Source organism: Schistocerca gregaria, chromosome 2 (assembly GCF_023897955.1).
Source record: "Schistocerca gregaria isolate iqSchGreg1 chromosome 2, iqSchGreg1.2, whole genome shotgun sequence".
In the NCBI taxonomy this organism is placed as follows: Eukaryota; Metazoa; Arthropoda; class Insecta; order Orthoptera; family Acrididae; genus Schistocerca; species Schistocerca gregaria.
The window spans coordinates 702,386,447-702,392,690 of record NC_064921.1 but is presented as its reverse complement, the minus strand read 5'-3'; positions in this window follow the sequence as shown (position 1 = coordinate 702,392,690).

Here is a 6,244-nt window from a genome sequence, read left to right as displayed (position 1 = left end):
CGTGAGCAGCAATGTCGCGATACGATAAATCGCAATCGCGATAGGCTACAATCCGACCTATATCAAAGTCGAAAACGTGATGGTACGTATTTCTCCTCCTTACACGAGGCATTACCATAACATTTCACCAGGCAACGCCGGTCAACTGATGTTGATGTATGAGAAATCGGTTGGAAAGTTTCCTCATGTCAGCACGTTATAGGTGTCACCACTGGCGCCAACCTTGTGTGAATGCTCTGAGAAGCTAAACATTTCCATATCACAGGATCCTCTTCCTGTCAGTTAAATTTCGCGTTTGTAGCACGTCATCTTGTTGGTGTAGTAATTTTAATGGTCAGTAGTGTATTTCAACCTCATTAGAAGCACATTGAAAAACCAATATGCAGAACAGTCCACATTTCTCTTCGATGATTTTGAGAATGTGCTATACAAATGCAAATCCTTCTCTGTCTACCATGAGTGAATGCAGCAGTTCTTTTCAGATAAATCATATTGAAACCCGTGTGGCATAATGGTTTGTGTTGAGATGCAAGAGTTGCAATTCGAAGAGGTAGGTATAATGATCTATATGAAGTTCGCTATACTGCCACGCAGATAGTTCCAGTCACTCTTCGTTGGGTTGAGAATATTCTTTGTCAGTTCTCAAGGTTGTTCCAGAATATGCTACTATAATACATCACCATCAGTAGCATTATGACCTACAGTTTCACAACCATAGGTGAATAACGTCTTTCTCCCGACTTCTAGATTTAACAAGGTCTTCATCCAGACAGATGAAAATATGCAACTCTTTAGCCTCTTCATAAGACAGCTGACAAGAAAGATTTAAATAACTACCATCCAGTTTTCTTATTGTCATCTTTTTCCAAAAAATCAGAAAACTAATGTGCCTAAGGCTACTCTCACACGTAAATACGAACAATTTACTTAATATACCAGTGTTGGATTGCAAATGCCGGGATGGTTCCTTTGAAAGGGCGCTGCCGATTTCCTTCCCAATCCTTCCCTAACCCGAGCTTGCGCTCCATCTCAAATGACCTCGTTGTCGACGGGACGTTAAACACTAACCACTAACCACCACCAGTGTTGGATTCCAGAAGGCTTACCCGACTGAGTTTGCTATTTACAAAATCACCCACCAGATATTGCAGCCTTAAATAATAAAATATCGCCAAATATCATTAAGTGACCTGTCGAAGGCGTTTGACTGTGTAGATCATGTTACACTCTTAGAAAAACTGAAGTGTTATGGAACTGATGGCTTTACACACAACTGGTTTGAATCATACTTAAAGAACAAAATGCAAAAGGGTGTGCTGCATAATTCAAACAATATTGGAAAAATAAAAAATTTTTGGGAGGAATCACAAAGGGCGTCCCACGGTGTTCAGTTTTAGGTACACTCCCCACTTCTCACATATATGAATGATCTTCCATTTAACATTTAATAACCAGAACTGGTATTTTTTGCAGAAGATACTAGTGTTATATAGATCCCAATGGAGAAAAAGCAACAGGAAATATTGTTACTCCGGTTTTAAAAAGAATTATTAAGCGATTTTCTGAAAATGGACAACCTGTAAATTCTGTAAAACAAATAGTGAAACCAACAACTGCTTTACAACATGAATAGGAGTCGATAAATATGGCAGAATGCTCAAAATTATTGGGTGTATACAATTTCTGATGACAGCTTGAACTGGAAGAAGCATATTACTGGGGTGCTCAAACGACTGAGGTCATCTAGTTTTTCTCTCAGTGTAATTGCTAGCCTTGGAATAAACAGATCAATCTCCTGACATATTTTGCATATTTCAAGTCAGTAATGTCCTATGGAATGATTTACCAGGGTAACTCTTCACTTAGAAAGAAAGTATTGATTGCATAAATGCGAGTGGTAAGAATAATAGGTGACATTCAACCGCAGTCCTCACGTACGTACCTCTTCAGGGAGCTGGTTATTTTAAATGCACCATCACAATGCATATATTCGCTAAAGAAATTCCATTAAGTATTATATCCATACTTACAAAAGGACCTTCTTTAGCCATTATTAAATATGTCAGTGGCTCAGAAGGTAGTTCAACATGCAACAACAAAAGATTTTGATCACCTGCCTAATATCATAAAATGTCATATAGACATCAAAGCAAGTTTTAAGTCCAACTTAAAATCATTTCCCCTGCACAACGCTTAATTCCATGGACAGATTTCTGTTTAAAAACTGATAGCCTGCAACAAAATATCGTTGAATCAAACAATACAGTTCATGACATAACTTCATGGCTTGTAGAAAATAAATTAAAGCTAAATCACAGTAAGACACAGTTTTTACAGTTTCTAACACAGAATTCAAAAAAACCTGACGTTGTAATTTCACAGTACGGGAATGTGATTAATGAAACTGAACATTTCAAATTTCTAGGTTTTCAGATAGATAGTAAACTGTCGTGTAAAGCCCACATTCAGGAACTGCCATTTTCACTATTCGAACGGTATCTGAAGTGAGTGATCATTCGACATGAAAATAAGTCCGCTTATTTTCATTCGCTTATGTCTTACGGTATTATATTTTGGGGTAACTTCCCATTATAAAAGGATGTTTTAGGCTCAGAAACGGGAGGTTAGGGCAATACGTGGTGCAAGTTCACGAACCTTTTGTCGACCCCTGTTCACGAGTGTGGGAATTCTGACAATGGCCTCTCTATACATATATTCCTTAGCGCCATTTCTTGTTAATAATATTAGCGGATTCCCAAGAATAAGTATCTTTCTCTCAGTTCATACTCGGCAGAAATCAAACCTGCATTTGGATTGGACTTCCTTTACTCTTGTGCAGAAAGGTGTGCACCTATTTTCAATAAGCTACCATTAGAATTCAAAAATCTTAGCAGTAATCCACGCGCTTTCAAATCGAAACTGAAGAATCTCCTCATGGGTCACTCCTTCTATTCTGTCGAGGAGTTCCTTGAAAAATTACGCTGATTCTTGTAGTATTGTTGATTGCGTTTACTTCAACATATGGCTTTACTTTTTTGGGGTTCATAAACATTTTATTTTTGTCTGTTATTACTTTTATGTCGTAATTTAATATACTGACACGTTCCATGACCTTGGAGATTTGCTCCTCAGTTTGGTTCTACGGAACTTGTAAATTAAAAAAAAAAAGAGGGACTACAATTAGCAAGTGTTTTCAGTGGTGTCGGATGTTATTCAATTATAGTTCACAGCTGTGGTATTAGACCATAAATTGCAGCACATTTTAATTGAGACTAATATAAAATATGTACGGCTGGTCCCGGCGGAGGTTCAAGTCCTCCCTCGGGCATGGGTGTGTGTATTTGTCCTTAGGATAATTTAGGTTAAGTAGTGTGTAAGCTTAGGGACTGATGACCTTAGCAGTTAAGTCCTATAAGATTTCACACACATTTGAACATTCTGAAAAAGTAAAAGATTACTATGAGAGCCAACGTATGACGAAAAATTTGCTTGTTTTAAAAACAAGGAAACCCGGACAGGTGACAATAGAACTCTCAAAAAAATTGTTCAAATGGCTCTGAGCACTACGGGACTTAACATCTGAGGTCATCAGTCCCCTTTTTTTGTTATTGCTCGTTTCAATTGTTCATGGCGGACGTCACTTGACGTCCGTTGAAGTTCGTTAATAATCTATTCACTCAGTTTTTTTTATTACAGAGGGCAGCTAACCCTCTGACCGAACACGCTGAGCTACCGTGACGGCTGAGATGCATAATGCTCTATGCCCATTGACTCTCGCCTCAACATACGTGAAAAGAACCTTGCACTGATTGACCCAGGTGAACAAAAAAATGGTTCAAATGGCTCTGAGCACTATGGGACTTAACCTCTGTGGTCACCAGTCCCCTAGAACTTAGAACTACTTAAACCTAATTAACCTAAGGACATCACACACATGCATGCCCTAGGCAGGATTCGAATCTGCGACCGTAGCGGTCGCGCGGTTCCAGACTGAAGCGCCTAGAACCGATCGGCTACACCGGCCAGCATAGAACTCTCGCTCTAAAGGTACCGTACAAACTTAATTATGTGTGTAGATAGTTCATTTATATTTTTTCGATAGTGAGTTTCCGAATATCAAAATAGAAGACATAAATGCCGGTAGCTGTTGATTGCACTGACTTAGAAGCTTAAATGTTTTACACTATCAAGGGACTGTAAACTTCGCTATCTGCATAAATTTCAGCTTGATACCTCTATATGTAACTGAGAAAAAGGGATCTTAATAGACGAGTAGACAGATGGACAATAAAGTGATCCTATAAGGAATCCGTTTTTACTGACTGAGGTATACAACCGTAAAAAATGTGAAATTTGTATCTCAGATCCATGGGACTAACGAAGCAATAGCGACATTAACACTTATTTAAGTTGTTAATTTTCATTATTGTATTTGCTTTGGACAAGATTAAGCCAGATGAGCATTTACGATTCTTATCGTAAGAAAGACCAATTCACTATATTTTTTGTCTTACAATAAACTACGAACTTCATGAACAAATCAACAACTGTTATCCAAAGCGCAGTTCGAAAGCCTCTGTAATGAATAACTATGATTAACTGTACCTTGGCTGACCAACAAAAAAAGAGACTGATTTTTTCCTGTACTTTCCGCAATAGTTTCTTCTCTGTACCAAGAATATTTGAAAAGAGCAGGTTTTTTGTGTAATATACATGGGGGGGGGGGGGGGGAGCACTCTCGTATCGTTAGATTCGTAGTAATTCTCTATTTTTCAGACACTTTTTGCTTTTCGCCTACCAAATAATGGAGGTGACGCGAGAGGATCAACACGGCGCAATAAATTTCTGCCGTCGTTTAAACCAAACTTACGAAAAGCTGCAGCAAGTTTGCGGAGAAGATGCAGCAGTGTTTAGGTGGCTCAAGGGCTTCGCTGTGTTAAGCCAGACGGCGTGGTGTTCGGGCTTCTGCTGTGGCTGAAGACATTATCACAGCTGCTGGGATTGTCCGTCAGGAACGGCAGATAACATTACACGACTTCTGTGAAGTGTTGAGAATATTGTACGGTACTGCCTTTACGATTGTGCATGGTCATCTCTATATGGTTCCTGTTTGTGTTCTTTCGGTTGCCATGTCTGTTGACTCCCGAACAAAAGGCTGTGCGAATGGAGACAAGCTGTCAGATGCTGCGCCTCTTTGCTGATGGAGAGGATGCGTTTCTGGAATCGATTTTCACAGGTAATAACGCATGGCTGCAACATTATGATCCTAAAGGAAAACGAGCCAGCACAGTGTGGAAATCGGTAGGTTCTCCAGCACCAAAAAGGCGAAAGCTTTTCCGTCTCCCAAGGAACGTGATGGTGATACCATTTTTGAATATTATGGAATGATTTACCAGCAAGCATTTCCCCATCACACTATTGTTACAGCAGCATACTGCATGTCAGAACTGGCTGAAATAAGGAAGCACATTGCAAGGAAACGACCAGAACTTTCTCGGACTTAGTGGTGACTTCATCATGACAATGCACAGCTTCACATCACAGATGAAATGATGCAGTTACTGCCGCAGCTCACCATTACCTGTGAACCATATCCGCCTTATAGTCCCGAAATTTCACCCTGTGATTTTTTTTAACTATTCCCTTTATTAAGCCGGCCGCGGTGGTATCGCGGTTCTAGGCGCGCAGTCCGGAACCGTGCGACTGCTACGGTCGCAGGTTCGAATCCTGCCTCGGGCACGGATATGTGTTATGTCCTTAGGTTAGTTAGGTTTAAGTAGTTCTAAGTTCTAGGGGACTGATCACCTCAGCAGTTAAGTCCCATAGTGCTCAGAGCCATTTGAACCATTTGAACCATTTATTAAAGGCAAAGCTTCGGGGCAAACGATTTGAGAGCTCTGAACCAGTGCTTAAGAAAACTGAGGCGATTCTCAAGGACCTGACAAAGAATGGCCTGTACCATGTGTTTGGGGACTAGCAGAGACGCTATAAATTGTGAGGGCGTACTTTGAAGACTATCACATGAACACTGAAAGGGAGTAATAGATATTTGTAAAAAATATGAACCGTCGTAGTGACTGTTCTTGTGATACACTAGCAGAACTAGAACACTACTGGCCATTAAAATTTCTACGCCACGAAGATGACATGTTACAGATGCGAAATTTAACCGACAGGAAGAGGATCCTGTGATATGCAAATGATTAGCTTTTCAGGGCATTCAAAGAGGTTGGAGCCGGTAGCG